Raw genomic sequence first — 24,006 nt, 5'->3', positions numbered from 1 at the left:
CTGCCTGAACAGGATGTCCCCTCCGGACCCCAACCCCAACCACCCAACAAAACAAGACCACACAAGGCAGTCTCAGTCCCACTTCCTCAGGAGAAGAACCTTTAAAGACCAGCATTCAAGATGTATGGAGGTGAAGGGGCTACACTGGGTCCCCAGGATGCTTCCTTAGGCCTCAGGTCTCTCCCAGAGTTGAGAACAAAAACCATGAGAGATGGTCCTTAAAAATGCAGTGCCTGCTTGCTGGGCCCTGGAGTTTGGAAGCCAAAGTTCAAATTTGGCATTTGGCTTATAATCTTCTCAAAGCTTGTGTTTCCACACTTGGCATTAGATGATTTATTTGTGAAGGGGCTGGCACATAGAAGGGATATAAAAAAATAGAACACGTTATTATCCACGGCCTTCTTCACATCTCTCCCGCTCACCTGGCCCCTCCTCAGGGAAGCCTCTCGCTCCCCTCCTGGTACACCCTCACTCAGCAAAGCCCGGCAGCTTTCCTAAGGCTGTCGTAGAGTGGCTGGTTTATGTCTCTGATTCTCACCAGATGGGAATCTTCTGGAAGACAGGAATTGTGACTTATCGCCCTTCCTATCTCCATAGCCAAACAGTCTGGCACGTGGTAGCTGCTTAATCAATGGTAATATGTTAACTAGGCTGAGGTTCCCAAGAAGTTGATTTATTTTCCACACTCGTTCATTTTCTCTTCTCTCGAAAGAGAAAGTAGTAAATGATAATAAATTGCCCTAATATCCATGCTGCTATCTAAGATTACGAGGTCAATAATTGTCTCTATTTATTCACTCTTTGAGCTGCTTGGAAGATAAGTACTAAGAGAATCTAAGGCATGCTCCAGGTGAGCCGTCAGTGGAGAAGCGGTCTATTCCTGTGCCCACTATGCCAAGTGCATGAAAGCTGCTCCTTCCCCTCACCCCATGGCAAACACAACTACTCTGCACTCAACAAGGCCACCCTTCAGAACCAGTGTTTGGGATGGGCTTGGGTGCTTTTTGGATGCTCTCTCTGGTCCCATTTTCTACTTCCTGACTTCTGGCTGCCATTGACATCGAGACTGTGTATGATCCTGGGCCTGGAAGATCTAGACTTCTTCCTCCCCTTCCTGTCCCAGCTCTGCACTGTCTGACACTGGGCCAGTATGCAGAGGGCTAACTGAGGGCACATGTTGGCAATCTGAGCCCAAACTGGCAGAGATCTCACTGATTGACTAGACAGTGATGACCTTGGTAGCCAAGAGAATAACTGTGCAAAGCGCTCACCTTGGCCTCTGCCTGTCTTAGGCTCAGGCATATCTTCATCTTCCCCACCCTATCATAGTTCCATTCACAGTAGGAGCTAAGTAGAAGTCTTACTTGAAGATCTCCTTTAGGCAACTGAATTCAGCCTTCTCTCTGACACTTAAGTAGACTTTGGAATCAAAAAATAGCTACCCTGAGGTATACTGAAGAACTTGGTGTCCGCCATATTGCTTCTTGAGATTCACATGATAAGAGGCTTTTCTTTTATTTGGATGAAAAAAGACAGGAATCCCAGGCAAAGAAATGAGGCGGATGATCAGTTGTCTGTGGGAGCCAAAACCCTGTACTGAGGGCTCTCATAGCTCTGCTAAGACTAGAACAATGATGAGAAAAGCAGTTCTCACTAGGTCTTCTTTTACTGTTTAGAGATTTTAATTTAGAAATGGACTGAATGGCCTCAGGAGGCGCCAGGCAGCAGCATCCCTCTACCACAGACAGAGATGCACCACCTGTCCCAACACAGCATTCTGAGAGATTTCCTGGATGACATGTTGCAGGACTACACTGGAAGCAGAGTCCATAAAGAAGCCCTCCTGCAGTGCCTTGCACGTGCAGGAACGTGACATTTGTAAAGGCACAAGGAGAGGCCTTTGCCAGTGGGACTGCATCACAGCAGGCCTCAGCTATCAAGCTATTACTACAAATGTCATCCAGAACATGTGATGGAGACCACAAGAAAATGCCCACTCCAGAAAATTCCCCCATCATGTTGCACACACCAACCCCTGCTCAGTGGTGGGGGGTTATATCAGTGTTCTGCCTGAAGATTCAGGGATGAAGAAGAGACACACTGCTTGGAATCCCTGAGACTAGAGTCCAGGAATGACAGGCAATCCCACGGCTGATGGTCTTAATGGGTCCTACCGGTCATGCTGGGCTCCTATTCAGAGGGTCTAGGGCGAGAGACCTCTGATCCTGTGGCACTTGTTAGTGTCTCCAAGAGGAAAGCAGAAGTTGGCTCTGGCTGTGATTGATCTCTAACTGGCAAAGCAATTGTGACTTTTTTCCCCCCTATGGAAGGCCTTTAGTCAAGGCTATTGGAGTCCCGCAAGTCCCTCAAGATTACAATAATCGTCCAAATGATGCTGCCAGAGCTCAGAGGTAAATGGTAAATGTGCCATTTGGCTCCATCGAGGTCAGTGTCCACTTGGGAGAGCCAGAAAACAGTGGAAAGGAACTGTGTAAAGTCCCTGGGAATCGGTCTTCAAAGCACTCCAGCCACCAGGACAGCCAGACGACACGAAGCTGCTGACAGATATCCCAAGGCATTCTCCCAGGAATGGGTGCTTATAAAGGGAGCCAGAACCACTCCAGCTGGACTGGCTATCGACTGCACCAATGCTGCCAAGGGACAGAAATACACCTTTGCTCTAAGGGAACAGAAAGAAGCACTGGGGCATCTCAGCACATCTGGGCCCTTCAAGCCAGCAGCCTGTGCCTGGAAGACCACTTTGAAGATGCTGGGGCTTAAAGCACAAGGGCCCAGGAATTAAAACTCCCCCATAGAAGAGCTACAAAAAGTTGTTTTAAGGTAATGGAAAATAAGATCGATCAGCTACAGGAGAAAAATCACAGTGTCCTTAATCACAAGTCAAGCATGAAACTAGTTACGGGCCAAAGAAAAAAGCGATACTGTTGGCAAGATTCATGAAGCCCTGTGATTGGGCCCCAGTCCCTGGGTTCCCAGCTTCAGTTTCCACCAAATCCTCTCTCACTGCTGCCCATTCCCGACTCCTCCCTCCGTACTCGCCAAAATCCTATGTATCCTTCAAGGTCCAGCTTGGTGTAACCTCCTTCAGGAAGCCTTCTTCAATTCCTGAAGAGACAACAAACACTTTCTCTGTATTTGCATGCTCCTCTGCATCTTAGTGCTGCACTTAGCCCACTCTGTCTGGTGTTTAAAGATAGTGGTGGACACGGCTGTCTTTCCCATTCGTACACTGTTTTATATACAGACGCAGACATTTATCAGTCAAAAGTGAAGACTGCCAGAAACGTGCTCAAATGCTTAAAAAAGCACCAATGAATCAAAGCTGCCTTAGACTAAAGAACCACACAGGAAACTTAGCTGGGCAGCTGTGGGGTAGTGGAATGAGCAACAAATTCCTGCTCTGCCTCTAGCTGGCTGTGCAATACAGGGCAAGCACAGAACATCTCTGGATCTCCCTTTCCTCTTCCAGAAAACAGTGTCTTACCTCCCCTGTAAGGTTGCTGCTAGGATTAAATGAGATAACTTATGCCAGTGATAGCATCTTATAGGTACTCAATTAAATGCTCAAGAAATTTAACTGAATTTTAGCCTGAATTAGCTCAGTAAAAAGCCAAAGACCCTCAAAGGAACACTGTTTTATAGAGGCAGGCCAGTGTTATGCTTAGAATGCAGGTTCTGGAGTCAGATGGCCTGAACCTAAATTCTAGCACTACCTCCTTGGGAAATTTCTCTGGGCCTCAGTTTCCTCATCTGCAAAATGGGGTGGTAATAATAGGGTAGTTGTCAGAATAACATGGGATAACACATGTCTGATGTCTGATATTTGGGATGCTGTCAATACATATTATTGTTTAGAATCAGATTTTGCATGGTGGGACTTAAAAAAACACAGAGCAAAACAGTTAGTATGAAGTTTCTCTGGAGCAAAACAGTTAGTATGAAGAATAAAATCACTGTTAAAAGTCACCAGACTTTGAACTTCCAGGCATCTAAGCCACAGGATGAGCAAACAGTAGATGAGGGCTTCTCAAAGTGTGAATACAACCTGCAACTTTCTTGCCAAATACAGATGACTAGATCCCATCTCAGATCTAGGAAATCAGATTCTCTGGGTGTGGAGTCGAGCAGGATGCCTTTTAAGCAAGCTCCTCAAGGGATCTGACAGCTCCTAAACTTAGCCAATCATTGTCCTATCGTGATCACTACTAAAGTAGAGACACTCACTGATATATCCCAGTATTAACCTGGTAATATGGAACTTCTTGCTAGTTAAAAGATTCTGTTAGCTAAGGGGAAAGAGTGTTCTGTACATGCAGGGGTACTGAGCGTACACCTGGCACATGGTTCAGTTTGCCCCTCTGAATCACCTGTACTTGTGAGCTCTTTGGATATATGTGTTGGAGGTCCATGAGCTCAACGGTGTGCTGGAGCCGCATGGAACTGCTTATGACAGCCAATTGTGCACATCTTTTCCCAACTTCATATTTAGAGACTTCACATTGGTAGTTTGAAATTGGCACAGTGGGAGTAGTTACACCTTGAACATTGGCAAACACTACACATCAAGGCTTTTACATTTCTTCAGAGAGCCACCGTATTGGCACACCACTGGTTCTCATCCATAATAAAGTTCTGTGCAGGAACCCAAACTCTATGGAATGTGGCCCACGGCATTAAATTTAGGTCTGGGAAGGTTTGGGGTCACTTAAAGCCTGGTGTCTGAAAACCTTCCTAAGATGCTAATGATGTTCTAGCATTTTAATCTGCACAGCCTGGCTCAAGAGAAAACTTCCCTTGTGCTCTGTGGTCATGCCCTAAACCCTAGCTTTGGGCCAACCATCTAGCAAATTGCAGTCTTGATACCCAAGTGGAACGAGTCAAGGCATGGACGCTTCAGGGCCAATCCTTCATCAGCACTAGAAAAGCAACTCTGTTCTCCCGAGGGCTGCCCAGTGGCCTCTATACCTCAGGAAGCCGATCTATAATATGAGGATGGGGCAGAGGTTGGACAATCAATCTCTCATCTCTGGGTTCAGAGGTAAGGTGGTCTAGGTAAACGTCAGCCCCCACTCCCCAGCCTGCTGTTCAGACACCCCCAGCTGCCTTTTAAAAGGTCACCCATAAGGAGCCGTAAGCCCTGCAGTTGGCCCTGTTTCAGCATATACCACTGGGGAAACAAAGACCTTTCCTTTAAATTCCTCCACTCAGCAGTCAGGTGAGTCAGGGAAAATTCAATCCAATTTCCCAGTAAATCCTACTATGCTCTGGAAGGACACGGTTTGAAAAATCTATTTTTGTGCTTTTATTTACTTAAGGTCTGCATGCCTGAGGAAGCTTTTTCATAGTGCCATCAAACTGCCTCTCGCTTACCAGGAAAAACAAAGATCCCACCTTTCTGTAACACCACCAGCCCGGCCACACAGTCCAGAGGAACTGCAGCTCCAGGCCCTTAATTCCTGGCGGCAGAAGGCTCCCTCCAGCACCCAGCACAGCAGCCTGGCTCCAGCGTGGGGCTTTCCCCTTCCTGGGCTGCCCAGGGCTCACACAGTTTTGTTTTTCCTGGTTTAAATGAAGTTTCTGATTCAGAGGCATGACCTGTCTCTATGGGGTTTGTGTCTGTGATTCCAGTGGCTTCATAGTGTAAACTGCTGGGGTCAAGGCTGGGTATCTCTGGATGGTCCCATCTTTCTAGAAGGTTCAAATGCCCACATGAGAAAACAAAACCCCTTCAATCTATTCAGGACTTGGAGTTGCCTGTATTGGTAAACTCTGACTTTGTCCCACGTCTACTTTCTACCCCTATGTCAAATCCATCAGCCAGCCATCTTCCACTTAGACTCTTAACAGGACTCAATGCAACACACGGGCTTTACTCTGCACCTGCCCAGCAATGGTGGGTTGTAGAGTGGCCCCTACATTGCCATGGGAGGCCAGGAAGGGCAGTGGGCCAAGGCAGACGGCATCCATGCATCCACACCACAGGGCTCTGAAAGAAATGGCCGAGGGCCCTTCTTCTCTGCCCTAGCTCTTTCTCACCTCCCCTGGGAACGTGGCCTACTGGGACCCCATGAGTCAGTGCTCCTCTGCTGGTCCCACCCTGATGTCCAGGGTCCTATCCAGTGGAGGCACGGCTCCAGCCCTGGCTGTTGTGAGAAGGTGGCAGAACTTGAGCAGTATCCTCGGTGCTCTGGGCCTTTATCACTAACTTTTCAAGGCATGAGACCTCTCTGGGGCCCTAGAACACCCTATATCTTTACTGGTGAGATAAGGCAGTGGGAGCCGGGTGCGGTGGCTCACGCCTGTAATCCCAGCACTTTGGGAGGCTGAGGTCGGCAGATCACCTGAGGTCGGGAGTTCAAGACCAGCCTGACCAACGTGGTGAAACCCCATCCCTACTAAAAATACAAAAATTAGCCGCGCGTGGTGGCTGGTACCTGTAGTCCCAGCTACACAGGAGGCTGAGGCAGAATTGCTTGCACCTGGAAGGCGGAGGCTGCAATGAGCCGAGATGGCGCCACTGCATTCTAGACTGGGAGACAGAGCGAGACTCCGTCTCAAAAAAAAAAAAAAAAAAAGAGATAAGGCAATGGGACAGGTCAATGGGTCCATACCTAACTGTGCATTGGAATCTTTCAGGAGCTCTTAGGGGACAGATGACTGCGTTCCAGTCAGCCTGACTGAACTGGAAATTCTGGATATGCATCCATTGCAAGAATCTGCATTTTGGAACAAAGCTTTCCACGTAACTTTGATGTAGCTGTTCAACCCGGCACTGGCCTAGACTTCCCCAAGGGTACCTTCCCATAGGAACAGCCTATGATTTTATCTATTTCCACCCAGTTATGAACTGGAATAGGGAAGGCTCAGGGGTGAGAATCATGTGCTTGATTTGCCTCTCCAGTGATCAGAGATGGGACTATAATACTGTCCCCTCTCTGAGACGGCTAAGTGGTCCAGGAAGGAACCCTCCACAGGTAAGGGACCAAGAGCTATGTTCAATAGGGTTTGTGTCCCTGTCGCCTCCCTGACTCTCAGTGGGGAGGACTTCTACCAGCCTTGACCAGAGGGAGAGAAATGGGCATCCCTCCGCCTGGCCAAGCTCCAGAGGCTAGAAGTAGGGGCCCAGCTTCCTTTCCTGGCCTTGGAGCAGAGTCTTCCTGGATGCCCTGTCAGGTCCCTCAGGGTGTCTTCCCAGAAAAGCCCTTCAAGACAGGTGACAGCTATGCTGAGACCAAATCAAACCAGGAAAGCAAACCCTAAAATCTGATATGAATAGAAGGGAAGGGTCTAGCTGTCTTGCTTCCAAAAAGGCCAGATTAAGAAGGGACTCCTGAGCCTGGCTGTCCAGACATGTGCGTGTACGGGTGAAGAGCCAGCGTAACCCACCCTGCCCCAAGAGAAGGTTCAGAACATGGGCTGTGTTCATAAGAAGGAAGCTCTTGTTGGAGATGAGTGGAAACATCTTAGGGAAAACTAGCCTCTCATTCCAACTAACAAGGAAGGGGAAGCATTTCAGGGAAGCCCTAGAAATAAATTTGCATGCTCGCCTGACATTTCTACAAACACTTATTCTGTGTGTTAGGTGCTGGCCTGGGGCTAGTCTCTGACAGATCCTTAAGGGAAAGATTTATTGATAAAATAATATTATTGAAAAAACATCAATCACAGCAGCTGGCATTTATTGAGTATTTACTCCATGTTAGGTACTGTGCTAAGTGCTGTTCATTGATTGATTCATTTAATCCTCACAGCAGCCCTGCAGGGGTGACATTATCTCCATTTTATAGATAAGGAAATAGAAGCTCAAAGAGGTTAAGCTATTGGCTCCCAGTCTCACAGTATGGGAATGCTGGAGCCAAAACCTGAACTCAAGTCTGCTGAATCTTAACTCTTAGGACACTGTGCCTTTTTAAAGAGGAGGGCAGCTGGGAGAAAGGGAGACAGGCAGGCAGGGAAGTAACAAGAACTCTGAGGTCAGTTATGAATAAATACCCGTGGTGTAGCATTTACCAAATGTCCAAGAACCAATAAAGAATAGAAGCTCCTGTCTACAATGAGGATCAGCTAGGACAACATACACACTTAACACAATGAATGAGCCGGACAGTAGAGTGAGCTGATGTAATAAAGGGCTAACTTGAACCAGACAGTTAGAGAATGGGATGGCATAAAGTGGCATGATTAAACAGGTAGAAAGGGCAAAGCGTGCTAGAGGAGGGAGCCATGGGCTCTGGCTAAGGTGCCAAGGGCTTTCTCTATGAGGGGCCTTTCTGGGGGTGGGTGAGAGCTTGCCAGGGGCCTTAGTGCTGTAGGGTGGGAAGGAGAACTCCAGCTGCTCCAGGACTTGGTAAGTTGGATATGCAGGAAGTTCAGGGGGCTGGCAGCTAGTGGCACCTGTGCCAGTGGGGAACCTGGGGTGACTCAGTGTGGGAAACAGGAGGTTGTTGGTCTCACCCACTGCCCTCATCTACTCACTCATTTATCCAACACTTATTTATTGTCATTGACTATATGCCAGACACTGGGGTACAGAGAAATGAATGTGATGATTTATGGCCTCAAGGAGCTCACAGATCATGAAAGGGGACAGGCCGAGACTCACAAGCCCACAGTACACTTGGCAAGTGATAAACAGGACATGTATGTGGCTCACGCTGCGGCAGAGGGCAGGGAGAGCTTCACCAGGATGACCCCAGAGTAGGTTCCTGACAGATGAGCATAAGCTTCCAGGCAGTCGCAGGCGGAGGAGTAGCCCAGGTCGTGGGAACAGCAAGAGCAAATGCAGTGCAGTGAGACGTGCTGGCCTGGTGAGGGTGCCACGGGTGGGTGAGTGTAGCAGGGAATGAGGATGCTGGGGGGAAGGGCAGGAGATAAGGCCAGAGAGGTGCGAGGCAGGGTTTTACCATGTGCTCGTGAGTATGAGAGAGAGAATGCAGAGAGCAGTGATCGGTGCTTGTTTTGGAAGCAATGCTGAGCTTGCTGGAACACGCCTGGAGGTGAGAGGGCTGCTGCAGGGTCTGGGGATGCAGGGACAGAGAGGACGCAGGACACGAGAGACATTTATTTGGAACTGACCATTGTGGGAAATGACTTAGAGCTTCCTGGCTTGGCTTACTGGGAACGGGGGGAGACAGATGGGAATGCAGGTTACATGGTGCTAGAGACAGAACTGCGTCCCCCTGGACTCATGTGCTGAGGCCCTAGCCCCCAGTGAGGTGGTATTAGGAGATGGGACCTTTGGGGAATGATGAGGTTTACATGGGGACCTGAAAGTGGAGCTCCATGATGGGATTAGTGCCCTTGTAAGGAGAGGAGGAGACCCAGGGCTCTCTCTGCCCAGAGAGCACCCGTCCACTCGCCACGCGGGCACCCTGATCGTGGGTGTCAGCCTCCAAAACTGTGAGAAAGAAATCTCTGTTGTTTAAGCCACCCAGGCTATGGTACTTTCTTATAGCAGCCCGAGCAGACTGAGGACATATGGGGAAGAGAGCTTTGTTTTGCAGCCTACTGAGTGTGAGAAACTGATCTGCAGTCCAAGAGGCAAGCTGGGGCCAGCGAGACCGAGTGGGGACATCGTGAGCAGGCGGGGGCCATGGTGGGGTTGTGCAGGTCTCCCTGTGAAACTGTTGTCTGACAACAGGGTTAAGGCTAGAATTTGGGGAACACCAATAAACAACAAGAAGATGAGAGAAGGGAAGGGGCCAGTGAAGGAAGCTGAGAGGAACGCTCGCAGAGGTAAGAGGTGAGTCAGGAGGAAGTGTCCAGGAGGACCCAGCAACACAGTCAAAGGCACAGAGAAGCCACGTGGGAAGCACTGCAGTGTCCGCCGCCTCTGACAAGGAGTGAAAGCTCTGGGGAAAAAATAGGGTGTGGAAGTCAACTGGCAGTTGCTCTGGGGGATGTACAACTAAGAAAGGGTGACTTGTTTCAATTTTAAACTACAAATATGTGAACGGGGCTTTAGTCTGCAAGAAGCCAGTAGAGCCTCCTTTTCCCTTTTGCCATCTTCACCTGGCCTCCTGCGCCAGGGCACACTGCCATCCAGGGGTCCAGCCAAGCTTCCTGTGCATGGACGACCACCTGTTGTCCCAGGAGTTGGCACTGTCCAACTTCCCAGCATAGCTGCCTTTCTGCTGCCCTGCCACAATGCCAGCTACATTGGGTGCTGACCACATGCCACACACCTGCTCCACAAACATCAGTTAGTGTCCTGAAGAATCTCACGAGGGAGACTTGACCAGACCCAGCTTAGAGGTGAAGAACTCAGGCTTTAGAGAAGTCAAGTCACCTGCCCGATGTCACACTGCTGGTCAACGCTGCGCAGAATTTGAACACCGTGTGTCAAACTCCACCGTGCTTCCCTACCTCAAAAGAGCCTTTCATTTCTTCCTTGAAAGAGCCGCCCCATACTGACACAAACCCATGCAAGGTGAGAACAGGACACACCTTCTGACGTGGCACTCCTGGGTAGACTGTTGCAGGGATGGTCCCCCAGTTGTTTACACCTTCCTATCTTCACACCCTTGGGTGCCCTCTTCTCACATTGATTCTGGGCTCAGTCACAGGACATACTTTGACCAACAGACCATCATCAAACGTGACAGATACTTACAAAATACTTCTGCACTGGGTTTGTGTGCCCTCTCTTGTTCTCCTTGGAACCCTCATGTGGAAAGCCCGGGCTGGGCTGCGGTGGCGTGGACAGACCCACACGGAGCACGAGTGAGCAGTTCCTGCCCAGACCTCTCCAGACCTCTCCAGACCGAGCAGCCTCCCAACCACCAGACAGGTGAGGGAGGGCCTCTCTGCCCATCCAGCCCAGGCTGTGCTATCCACACCAGAAGAAACACCCAGAAGACCCACAGGATCATAGTAAGTAACGTTTACTGTCTGAGGCCATCAAGTTTTGGGGTGGTTTGTTGCATAGCAAAAGCTAACTGATCCAAGTCCTTAAAGAAGGCCCGAGCCAGCATCTCCTTCTAGCTCGGAAGCACTGGAGGATAATTCGTGGATCTCTAGTGTCCACAGACTCTTTCTGCAATGTCAGAACCACCCAAGAACACAGCACTGTCCTTGGCCTGGAGGGTCACTGTGCTCCTAGAGCGCGGCAAAAGGAAGAGGCCTTTATATACCTTCTCCCCGGGACACACAAGGACCTGCAGGCAGCCCTGATGGGTGCCAGGTTACTCAGGGACAAGGTGACAGTGGCATGCTTTTGCCATATTGTCCCCAGCTGAGTGTTTTTCCACTGATGCGAAAGGAAAAGATAATTTCTCTAGTAAGCTCTACTGCAAAGGCTCCGAGGCAGCATTTCATCAAAGGGTGCTGGGGAGCACTGGGGAGACAGCAAAACCCAGCAACTTCCAGCTCCACTCAGCAAGGAGCTTGCTGCTTGCTGCTTCCATTTCCAGAGAGGTGGAAAAATGAATGAGCACTCAGGAAAGCCAACCTGATCAGCGGCACTTTGACAAGATGACAAAATTGCTCCCTCCTCCAGTCCAAACCCACTCTTTGTGGTGAACTATTATGGGAAGGAAGCATCAACTAATTAGAAGCATCTCTGGGACATGAGAAAAATCAGCACCTAAAATGCCTAAGCAGAGAGAATTCCTTGTTAAGAAGAGAGAAAACAAAACAAGAAACTGCTAGGATGTCACTTAGCCCAAGCATATATATAAAGGGAGGAGGAGATAAGAATTAATTGGGACAGGAGCTTCTACTCAAGTGACATAAAAGACACAATTATTTTTGCTGCTTTTACAGATCAAGTGCCCCTTCCAGGTGGGGATAGAGCCCTGGCACCACCCACCATTTTGAAAAATGACTTTTCAGTCTTTGGTAGTTCTAATGAAGCTTGAAATTAAGATGGTTCTTTTGTTTACTCCCCGTGTTTGGGAAGCTCTAGCCACCTATCAAAAACACCACTGTCTGGATTATTTATTTCTCATTGCCCAACCTATGAGGCATAGAAGCGTTTTATGAAGCCAACATGTGAGGCGTTTCTCCCAAGGAAGGGTGGATGCACCTCCCCATATTGCACAGCCCTTTTATACTATGGTCCTTTGATAATCTGGATTTTCACAGACAGGACTGATGCCTGACTTGGAGCAGGGCAAAGAGCCCTGGAAGTCAGAGGTTTCATTCTTGTCATCCTCTTTCATTAGCAAGCTGCGAGCACTTGGGTAAGTCCCTTAACCTTGAGAAAATTCAGTAAAACAAAGGGTTAGTGACTAATACATTACATCCTTTTAAAAAAACAAGTTGTGGTTTAAAGAGCCCCACATAACATGAGATCTACCTTCTTAACACATTTGTGAGTGTACAGTACAGTATGGTTAACCATAAGCACACTGTTGTAAAGCAGATCTCTAGAACTGACTCAGCTTGTACAACTGAAACTCCATACCCACTGAGCAGCAACCCCACTTCTTCCTTCCTCCGGCCCCTGACACTCAACTATTCTATGCTCTGCTTCTATGAGTCAACTATCTTAGATACCTTGTATCAGTGGAATCAGGCAGTATTGATCCTTTATGACTGGCTTATTTCATTTACATAGTGTCCTTGAGGTTCAGATATATATTCTTACAATAATACTGACATGGTACTCACTGTTTCCATGGCAAGTGGTTACATATATTAACTTACTTAGCCCTCACAGAAACCCTTCGAGGTAAGGTAGCATGATCACCTCCTTTTGATAGATGAGGAAACTGAGGCACAGGGAGGTGAAGTGAGGTGCCTATGCTTACCTGCTATGTGAGTAGCTCCAGACTCCTTTTTCCCCCCCACCAAGACAGGGTCTCACTCTGTTGCCCAGGCTGGAGTATATTTATGCTATCATAGCTCACTGTAGCTTTGACCTCCTGGGCTCAAGTGATCCTCCCAACTCAGCCTCCCGAGTAGCTGGGACAAAAGGCACATGCCACCATATCCACCTAATTTTTTAAATTTTTTATAGAGACGAGGTCTGACTATGTTGCCCAGGCTGGCCTCAAACTCCTGGACTCAAACAATCCTCCAGCCTTGGCCTCCCAAAGTGCTGGGATTACAGGTGTGAGCCACCACACCCAGCCCAGACTCCATCTCTTGAACATAACACCATGTTCTTTCTGTACAGTTTAAAATTTCTATTTTAGCAAGTAGGCTCACAGAGATACTGAAGTCACTGAGGACGATGGCAAAAGACGGGGCAGGGAGGATAAACGAGATGTGATGTCGGAGAGATCTACCCTTGCATAGTTCAAAGTGGTCTTTCACAGCAGCCAGAGGATGGCCTTGGAGCCAGGGAGACCTGGGCCCAGTCCTGGCTCTCCCCTGCTCTAGGTACTTGGGAAACACCAGTGACCAAAACTGACAAGCCCCTTGCCTTGTATACATCACATGCTAACAGGTGAGACAAACAACAAACAATACATATTCCCCACAATGTCTGGTATAGAAAGGGGAAACTGTTACTAAAAAAAACCACTGGAGCTGGGAAGGCTGGGTGGCAAGGCTGGCTGGAATTGTAAAAAGGGTGCCACTGAGAAGGTGATATCTGAGCAGACTAGAATAAGGTGAGAAGGTAGATTGTGAGGCTGGAGCACATCTAGGGGATGGTGTTTCGCACAGAGGGAAGAGCTAGCACAAAGGTCCAGTGAAGGGGAGAGTCTAGGACATATGAGGGAGAGCAAAGAAGCTAGCCTGTGTGCAGGAGCCAACATGAGCCAGCGTAGAGGGCACTGAAGCCGGGGATGGCATGGGGGCGGCGGAAAGGCTGTAGCAGTGACTCTGAGTGGCGTGGGAAGCTGTGCAGGCTTTTGAGCAGAGGAGTGACATGAACTGATACTTGGCTTTATAGTAATTTAGGTGATGGTGGCTCAGATCAGGGCAGCAGAAGTGGAGGTGGGGGAAGCAGTTGGTTTTGAACCTAACCTGTTTCCTGGTGGACTAGATGTGGACGGGAGAAAAAGGTGGGAGTCAAGGATGATCCCAACAGTTCCATCCAAAGCAACTGAAGAATGAAGTGGCTATCAGCTAACCTAGAAAGGCTGCAGATGAAGAAAGTTGTGGGGTCCCTGAAAAGACATGGTGAAGTCCTATCCAGTACCTGTGAATGTGGTCTTACTTGGAAACAAGGTCTCTGCAGAAGTGATCAAGTTAAGATGAGGTTATTAGGGTGGGCCTTAATCCAATATGACTGGTGTCCTTATAAGATGAGGAGAAGAGATGCAGACAGGCCTGGAGATGATGTGAAGGTGGACAGGGAGAACACTGCGCGATAAAGGAGGCAGAGCCGGGAGTGACGCGGCTACAAGACACAGAAAGCCAAGTATGGCCAGCCACACTGGAAGCAAAGAGGAAGGCATGCAACAGATTCTGCCCTGGAACCTTCAGAGAGACTGCAGCCCTACCAACACCTTGACTTGGGACTTTTGGTTTCCAGAACTGAGAGAGAAAGAATTTCTGTTATTTTAAGCCATCTAGTTTGTGGTACTTTGTTGTGGCAGCCCTAGCAAACTATTACAGGGGGTAATCTAACAATTCAGTTTTTCACATGTTAAATGCTGGAGATGTCAAGCAGGTGGTGGGACGTCTGAGTCCTGAGTTCAGGAGAAAAGCCCAGGCTGCTGACAGGAGTCTGGGACATGTATGCAAATAGAATGCATTTATAGCCATGGGGCTGGATGAGGGCAGCAAGGAATAAAAGTATACATGGGAAGAGAAGAGGGCCAAGGACTGAGCCTGGGGCACTCCAAAGCTGAAAACTGGGAGAAGCAGAAACTAGCAAAGGACTCTAAGTTGGAACAGCCCAGGAGGTAGGAGGAAACCAAGAGTGCCGCGTGCTGGCACCTGCATTTCTCCCCTGGCCCCACAGCTCCTGGTGGGCCAAGGCCTCCCTGCTGGCCTACCTCAGCCACCTCTCTTCTTTCCCTCACAGGCTAAGTCCCAGACAGCTCACTGAACAGACCACTCTCAATGGCCCCCACACCTTGTCTTCAGACAAACTGTCTCCTCTGCCAGCTGCCCCTTTCCCTCCTGTTTTCTGGGTCTCAGCCTAAGAGCTCCCCTGCCCTGTGAACGCTTTGGACCACCCCAGGCACAGGGAGGCACCCTGCTCCCTTCTCAAGCCCCACTGGATGCTACCCTTGCCTCAACCTTAGTGCTCATCTCCTATCCTGGGGTTGATGGGGATGTCTGTCTCTGTACACAACCAGCTCCCTGGCACAGAGCAGGCCTGCAGTAAGCATTTGCTGAAACTGATGAATCCAAACACGGATGGCTGAAATGGGCCTCATAATACGGGTTATGTTAATAACCCGTATTAACACTAAGTTTGGAGTCAATGAAAACACATGAACTTTCAAAGTAAGGTTTCTTAAGTTATATCTCCCCTTCTTGTACCTGTTCAGTTGATTTCCAAGTCTCAAGAAGAGTAGTTTACATATATTCCTGTTAAACTTTTAGATCTTGAGAGATGTAACTTAGACTAGCAAGATATTCGGGTCTTGATTCCGTCAGTTTCCATACTAGTTTTCAGGCTTAGCTTTCTGTTCTCCACAAACTTTACTGAGCACATCATCAACGTCTTTACTCGAGTCCTTAATATGAAACGAAGCAGGACAGGGGCAGGAAAGAAGTCTGTAACATTTCCCTACAGTTGTCCCTCTGGCTCAGTTACGGCCCACTCACTGTACAGATATTTACTAAGCACCCACTGTGGCATTGCTCTAGGTGTCAGGAATTCATCAGTGATAAACAAAGATCTAGCTGGGCACAGTGGCTCACACCTGTAATCTTAGCACTCTGGGAGGCTGAGGCGGGCAGGTCACTTGAGCCCAGAAGTTCAAGACCAGCCTGGACAACATGATGAAACTCTGTCTCTAGAAAAACTACAAAAGTTTATCTGGGCATGGCACACACTGTGGTCCTAGTTACTTGGGAGGCTGAGGTGGGGGATCATCTAAGCCTGGAAGGTCGAGGCTGCAGTGAGCTGTGATTGCACCCCTGCACTCCAGCCTGGGTGACAGAGTGAGACCCTGTCTCAAAAACAAGACAAAACCAAACCAAACCAAACCAAACTAGACCACCCCACCACCAAAACAAAGATCCCTGCTCTCACTGACTTCTCCACAGATACCGCCTTTCAACCTGTTAAGAATTTACCTACTTGTATGACTTCATGTGGATTCCATCTTTTCCACATACATGACAGACTTTTCCCAAATGCTTTGTTAAAACCAGAGACACTATATCTATAATATTCCCTGGCCTCCCAGCCCAGGAGAAAAGGAGATGGGATTTCTCTGGTGTACACAGTTCTTAGTAAACCCAGGTTGGCTCCTGGTGTTCACTCCCTTCTTTTCTAGTATTCACGATCTATAATTTTAACAGTGCACACTAGACTCTTCCTTTATCTGTAAATTCTGAAACTAAGTTGTTTTTTTTTTCCCTTTTCTGGAAACCAGAAAATCATTTGGCCACTTTCTGTTTTTTGGGACCTCTCCTTTTCTAACTCTGCTAAGCTTACCAAAAGCAATTTTCTCTCTCTCTCTCTCTTTTTCCCCCCAGTATCCTAGGATGTCATTATCCGAACCTGAATTCTGAATTTGAGATAGCTGGGTGTTTTCTGATAATTTCTCCATCTCTCCTGGACTCCAATTTCCTCCCACCAGTATGAGTCCCACTTTTCCGAGTCTCAAATCTTTCTTTTTAATGCCCCTCTAGCCTCAATCCTCTCTTCCTCTCTTCCACCATTTCACCTTACACAAAAGCTGTCCTTCCAGAGGAGACGTTATCCTCAGAAAATCAGTCTAATAAACCCAACTTCACAGCAGTCCCCATTCTCTGTAGGGTCCCACATCCATCAGGTGCTCAGACCCTGCCCTTCAGGATGTATCCTCTCTACCTGGGGACCATCCAGTGTTTTCTCTCACTCGGCCTCCAACTGTGATCCCAGTGCCAGCAGCTGTGCTGATGGACCCCCTGACACTGACTTGGCAATTCACTATCCTCACCTCAGTGAGCTTTTAAAAACTCAATAAACTTTATCTTTGCCCCGCCTCCTACCACTTGAAGCTTTGGTGGCAATGATGATTGTGATGATGATGAAGATGTTGAAGAAGGGGATAGGGAGAAGGGAGAGAAACTATCAATTCAGTGTTTTCCAGCAGGATTTTTTTTTTTTTTCCCCCCAGGGTCTATGTCTGAGGAATAGGAAAGCTAGGATGCCTATATGCATTAGCATAACTATTGGATTATATTTACATATTTTAGGTTATTAATAGGTACTTTATGATTACTTGACTTTCAGGCAGTTGCTTTTTGTTTTTAGTTTTTTCTTCTACTTCTTAATTCCTTCCTCATTAGAGGGGCTTATTGACTCCAATGCTTAGAAATCCTTTAAAATACATGTGAGGAAGAATCATGTATGAGAAAGGAGGGCAGAAGAGTCAGAAAGGGGATTGACAGAGTTGCAAAATACTTGCAGAATTTAAAAGATAACATTTTAAGTTGTCTCTCACTCCTCATGGCTAAACATTCAGAAAAGATACAGAAAATCTCATGTACAAATAAATTCTTTAAATAAGAAGAGAATGTTCTGAATGGCTTCCTCCTGGGGCTTTGTATTTATTACTTGGTTTCACAGAAATTGCCAGTCTAGAACAATCAGTTCATAGGACTGTTACAAAATATCATTTACTATTTACTGAAAACATATAAGAAATGGAACTGCTGCTAAGACAGGGTGGGGGGCAGCAGATGGGACTGGTCCTTTCTGGGGAGGGGGACCCACAATGCTCTCCTATTCCTCTGTCCCCACCTCAGTTTTGCCTCTTCAGGGAAAAGATGTGAAATCACTCTTACACGGATATAAAGGTGTTCATTTCCTCTCTCTCAGACATTCTGAAAACTGCTTACTTGTGCCTGAAGAACCAGGTATTATGGAGTGAAGAGGGGGAGAAGTACCAGGTGCAAGACCATCTGAGAGTCAGAAATCATTGAAATCTCACATTTGCATTTTGTGCTTGGCTCTAGGAAAAGGTATGTACACTGCAGGCTGACTTTCTACCTTATTATTAAGAGTTGTGTGATTCTGAAACCCCTAAATGTTCTACACTGAGATCACTTAGCTTTTTAAAAAAATGATAAAGAGGATATCTCATAAACTTCCAGAGAGAAAAACAGGTTGCATCAAGGACTTAGAATGGCACTGGGCTTTTCATTAGTAACACCAGAAGCTGGAAGGCATGAAGTGTTAGCTTCAAAAGTTGGAGGGGAAATTATTTTCAGCTGAAAACTCTATACCCAACTAACCATTATTCAGACTGAAGGAAGGACAAAGGCACTTTCAGACCCACATGGCATTAAAAACTTTGCCTCCCAGGCACTTTCTCAGGAAGCTGTCAGAGGATGTACTCTCCCCTAAAATGGACAAACTAAAAAGTAGGAAGAAATAGATCCAAGAAAAACAGGGATCTAAGCCTCAGAGGCACAGCGAAAGAAAGTCCCTGCATGATGCTCGGCAGCTTGCCTAGGGAATGACAAGTCTAGGCTGGAGCAGGAGGTGGAGGATTCGGGAGTTGGGGACCGAGAGTTCACAGGATGCTTGTGAGCGTTTGGCAGATGCCACTGGTAGGCATTTGGGAGAACGTGCAATGGGTATCTCATAGAAAAAGTAGTCTTTTAAGGGCGATTATTAACTAAAAGAAAAACAAAAAGTTGTATAAGAAAGGAAACCGAATCCCAGTACAATAGTTGGCTCCTTAGTGAATAATATTTAAATCACCATCACACTGTAAACACTGACCATGAATTTTGCCCACCTGTATAGCTTTACTGGGAGGATGGGGAGGAGAAGTGAGGGTGGGTGGTACGAGAGGGCCAAATTCTTCTAACAGGAAGTCAGTAGATAGTGTTTAAAACCAATAAATCAGGAACGCAGTCTAAGCATCTAATTTAGAGGGGTCAACACCAGAAAAAATAACAAAAAGATTTTAAAGAGGTTGTTCTGGGGAGAGGGTCTGGAGGCCGGGGAGAATCTGAGAAGGGCACTGGCTGAATTTTAAACTGCTTTTAGAAAACTCTGATAGAAAACAATTTAAGGATGCACTGCCTTGAGATTTTTTTTTTTATTATTATACTTTAAGTTCTAGGGTACATGTGGATAATGTGCAGGTTTGTTATATATGTATACCTGTGCCATGTTGGCGTGCTGCACCCATCAACTCGTCAGCACCCAGAGATTTTTATATATACTAGCTTTTAATAGGAGAAATGGGGTGACAAAGCAACTCAAAATGAGAGGTTGGGGTGGAGGAGGAGAAAGAGGAAGTATTGCAAAATTCTCAGTGTGAAATGGTTCAGATTCAGAACCTATAAATGTGATTTTCCTGCTGCTGAAAACTTCCAAGCACAGCACTCCTGTAATGCTCCCTTCCCCGCAGCCCTCAGGGAAGGGGCCCAGCTGCCAAGAAGTTTCCCAACATCGCTGCCACCCTCACCGTACCTGTTCCTGGCCCAAGTGGAGGCCCCAGTGGGAAATGTCTGTGCTGTCTCACCTTCAGTTGGGAGCTGGAATGTTCTGGAAGGTTCGTTCCTATGTGGGACAAGCCAAGAACTCTAAGGAGTTCTAAGCTAAGTTCTCTAAGCCGAGAACCCTGCAGAGCACTGCAGAGCGCGGGGAGCACAGTAAGATGCAGCTGATGACAGCTGTCACAAACATTGACCACTGAATTTAGAAAACAGGGGGAACAGGCATGGGTCACTTACCAGAATTTTACCCCAGCAGGCGGGGTTCTGGTGAAAGTAGTCAAGGAGAGGAAGCTCAGCAAAGAGGATACAAAGGATATTTTATTTAACCGAGAGCTTCTCCTCCTAAAGGGCTGTAGACATAAAAAGGCAACATTTTCCCAGTGGACTAGGAAAGTGTTAAATTATACTGGTGTTTACTCTCTCATTTCCAAGGCCTGGGAGCGGATGGGATATTTATTTTTATTATCTCTCTGATGTGTTTAGAGACCCTAATGAGGGCAGAAAGTAAACAAACATTTGATTGAAAACAGAGATTTCAATCAAATGTGCACCCTCTACCTATTCAATCAAATGTGCACCCTCTACCTATTGTTGATACAGGAGAAAGCAATTTCAATAAGATTGAAACAATTAGACTTGAAGATTGCTGTATGCAAACCACATGAAAATGGAAGCCTACTGCTCAGTGTGTAGAAAAAAATAAACCACTGTCTGTTGGTGGTTTTTTCTTCTGATTATATTAAAGTAAATGCTTGCATGTTATATTTACTGAAGTTGAAAACTGTACTGAGGTTATGTAAGAGAATATTCCTATTCTTAGGACACATACACTGAAGTAATTGGTAAAATACCACGAAGAATGTAACTTGCCCTCAAATGGTTCAGAAAAATATTATGTGCGACTATTAAAAATACATCTGGATCGGTCTCTCTCCCCCCCATTGCCTATCCCCAAGAAACAGAAGGACAAAGCAAATGGAGCAAAATGTTAACAATAGTTGGGCCAGGGCAATGGCTCACACCTATAATCCCAGCACTTTGGGAGGCTGAGGCTGGAGCAATATTCAAGGCCAGGAATTTGAGATCAGCCTGGACAACATAGCAAGACCTCTATCTGCCTCCCCCGACCCCAAAAAATAAAAAATTAGCTGACGCAGTGGTATACACTTGTGGTCTCAGCTACTCCGGAGGCTGAGGTGAAAGAATTGCTTGAGCCAGGAGTTCCAGGTTACAGTGAGCTATGACTGAGCCCCTGCACTCTAGCCTGGGCAACACAGCAAGACCCTGTTTCAATAAATAAATGTTGAATTTGGGTAAAGGCTATAGAATGTTCTTTGTGCTATTCTTATTTTTGATGTTTTTGGAAATTTGAAATTATTTCCAAATAAGAAGTTAAAAGTCATATAAAATCAAATGAAGCTGTAAGAAAATCACTGAGGTTTCACAAGCATTCCAAAAGCATCCTGATGAGTGCTGGATACCAGACTCTCAATTTAACAAGATGCCTGGGCTAAAATCCTTGTCTTTTTAAATTAAAAAAAAATTTTTGAGATGGGGGTCTCACTCTGTTGCCCAGGCTGGAGTGCAGTGGAGAGATCTCAGCTCACTGCAACCTCTGCCTCCTGGGCTTAAACAATCCTCCTGCCTCAGCCTCCTGAGTGGCTGGGGCTACAGGCATGTGCCACCACGCCCAGTTAATTTTTGTATTTTTTGTAGGGATGGGGTTTTGCCATGCTGGGGATCCTCATGGGATCCTCCTGCCTCAGCCTCCCAAAGTGCTGGGATTACAGCATGCGAGCCCCCACGCCCAGCCCCTTGTCTTTTGAAATAGATTTAGAATCAGTATAACAGTCTTAGAATGTTCAAGGTGAAAGCAAACGACTCTTTCAGGGTTTAACTCTGTAATGGCCCAAATTCAAGGCTGAATGATCAGCTGTCCTAACACAGCTTTGGTTTAAAAGAAAGGAACCATCTAGCTGTCTTACCAACTTAAGATAATTCAGAAAAGGAGGTCCCCAAAAGTTTGGGCACTACTGGGTAAGTCTGCAGGCTCCAAAGATGCAGTATGCATTGAAGCTGGCATGTACTAGGATAAAGCTGCATAAAAATGCATAATGTACCCAGGGGAAATGCTTTACCTAAAAACTGGGGTACCAGAACCACTCAGGACCCCAAAACACTGCAGCTAGAAAAGATTATGACTCTATCCCTTGTTGTTAAACACATGGGGACAGCTAATCTACCCATTGGATTTTTTTTTTTTTTTTTTTTAAGTTCTAGGGTACATGTGCACAATGTGCAGGTTTGATACATACATATATGTGCCATGTTGGTTTGATGCACCCATCAACTCATCATTTACATTAGGTATTTCTCCTAATGCTATCCCTCCCCCAGCCCCCCACCTCTCCAATAGGCCCCGGTGTGTGATGTTCCCCACCCTGTGTCCAAGTGATCTCATTGTTCAATTCCCATCTATGAGTGAGAACATGCGGTGTTTGGTTTTCTGTCCTTGTGATAGTTGGCTGAGAATTATGGTTTCCTACCCATTGGATTTAATTCAGTTTTTAAATTTCAGGATCAAAGTTACTCTTGTGGGGAGGGGATCAGTCACTGGGAGGGGTTCACAAATGGCATCTTGGTGACCCTACAAAGGGTGATGGCCTCATATGAGTTTGTACATTTGTTTTCTTTCTGTATCCGGGTTGACTATGTAACAAAAAATTTGTATATGCTGGATATTTAACAATAAAAAAGTTTAAAATTAGAGCAAAGCAAATTGCATTAACTTGTGTTTGGGATTAAAAAAAAAAAGTATCCTTTCCCAGGGGGCTGCTGAAGATGACAGAGGGGCAGGTCCTGGTGCTCGATGGTCAAGGCCATGTCCTGGGCCGCCTGGCGGCCATTGTGGCTAAGTAGGTACTGCTGGGGCGGAAGGTAGAGGTCGTGCGCTGTGAGGGCATCAACATTTCTGGCTATTTCTACAGCAACAAGTTGAAGTACCTGGCCTTCCTCCGCAAGCGGATGAACACCAACCTCTCCCGAGGTCCCTCTACCACTTCCCGAGGCCCCTCTACCACTTCCCGAGGCCCCTACCACTTCCGGGCCTCTATCCGCACCTTCCGGCGGCCCTCGAGGCATGCTGTCCCTCGAGACCAAGCGAGGCAGGACTGCCCTGGATCCCCTCAAGCTGTTTGAGGCATCCCACCGCCCTATGACAACAAAAAGCGGATGGTGGTTCCTGCTGCCCTCGAGGTCATGCATCTGAAGCCTACAAGAAAGTTTGCCTACATGGGGCACCTGGCTCACGAGGTTGGCTGTAAGTACCAGGCAGTGGCAGCCACCCTGAAGGAGAAGAGGAAGGAGAAAGCCAAGATACACTATCGGAAGAAGAAACAGCTCATGAGGCTATGGAAACAGGGTGAAAAGAACGTGGAGAAGAAAACTGACAAATACACATAGGCCCACAAAATCCATGAACTCCTGGTCTGAGCCCAGTAAAGACTGTTTATTCCTTAAAAAAAAAAGTGTGTGCCTCATTCAGATGTCCTCCACCCCATCTGATCCTAATGCCTGTAGGTCACAGCAATAGAAGCAAAGCCTTTCAAACTAATATTCAAGAAAATCATCAAAGTGTACCTATCACCAGGAAGTCATATTCGCCCGCCTTGGCCTCCCAAACTGCTGGGATTACAGGCGTGAGCCATGGCGCTTGGCCGGGTTGGGTTTTTTAAATTGCATATTTCCCTCCATGTCCTTGGAAGACTCAGTTATAATAAACCAACATATCTCATGTTGAAATGTGATTCCCAATGTTGAAGGTGGGCCCTATTAAGAGGTGATGAGATCATGGGGGTGGATCCATCATGAATGGTTTAGCACCATCCCCTTGGTGATAAGTGAGTTATTGCTCAGTTCATGCGAGATCTGGTTGTTTAAAAGTCTGGGACCTACCCTCCACCCCCTTGCTCCCACGCTCGCCATGTGACATGCCTGTTCCTGCTTTGGCTTGAGCCATGATTGTAAGCTTCTTGAGGCTTTCACCAGATGCCAAGGAGGTGTGTTGGTGCCATGCTTCCTGTACAGCCTGCAGAACTGTGAGCCAATGAAACCTCTGTTTTTGTTGTTGTTGTCTGTTTTTTGAGACAGAGTTTTGCTCTTGTTGCCCAAGCTGGTGTGCAATGGTGTGATCTTGGCTCAATGCAACCTCCGCCTCCCGGGTTCAAGCGATTCTCCTGCCTCAGCCTCCTGAGTAGCTTTGATTACAGGCATGTGCCACCACGCCCGGCTAATTTTGTATTTTTAGTAGAGATGGGGTTTCTCCATGTTGGTCAGGCTGGTCTTGAACTCCCAACCTCAGGTGATCCACCTGCCTCGGCCTCCCAAAGTGTTGCGACTACAGGCGTGAGCCACTGCACCTGGCTGAAACCTCTGTTTTTATAAATTACCAAGTCTCAGTTATTCCTT

The 24,006-nt window shown here is 47.1% G+C and overlaps 1 protein-coding gene and 1 pseudogene across 3 annotated transcripts in view; one reads left to right on the top strand and one right to left on the bottom strand.

Annotated features, from left to right (window-relative positions):
• The window catches only part of ATXN7L1 (ataxin 7-like 1), a 280,106-nt gene that overhangs the window by 192,504 nt on the left and 63,596 nt on the right, over nucleotides 1-24,006 (bottom strand). The window lies entirely within an intron of this gene.
• On the top strand, nucleotides 22,381-23,049 carry LOC105554087 (annotated as a pseudogene).

Source organism: Mandrillus leucophaeus, unplaced genomic scaffold, assembly GCF_000951045.1.
Source record: "Mandrillus leucophaeus isolate KB7577 unplaced genomic scaffold, Mleu.le_1.0 Scaffold627, whole genome shotgun sequence".
In the NCBI taxonomy this organism is placed as follows: domain Eukaryota; kingdom Metazoa; phylum Chordata; class Mammalia; order Primates; family Cercopithecidae; genus Mandrillus; species Mandrillus leucophaeus.
Note: the sequence above shows the minus strand (reverse complement) of the source record. Positions and strands in the feature narration are given on the sequence as shown.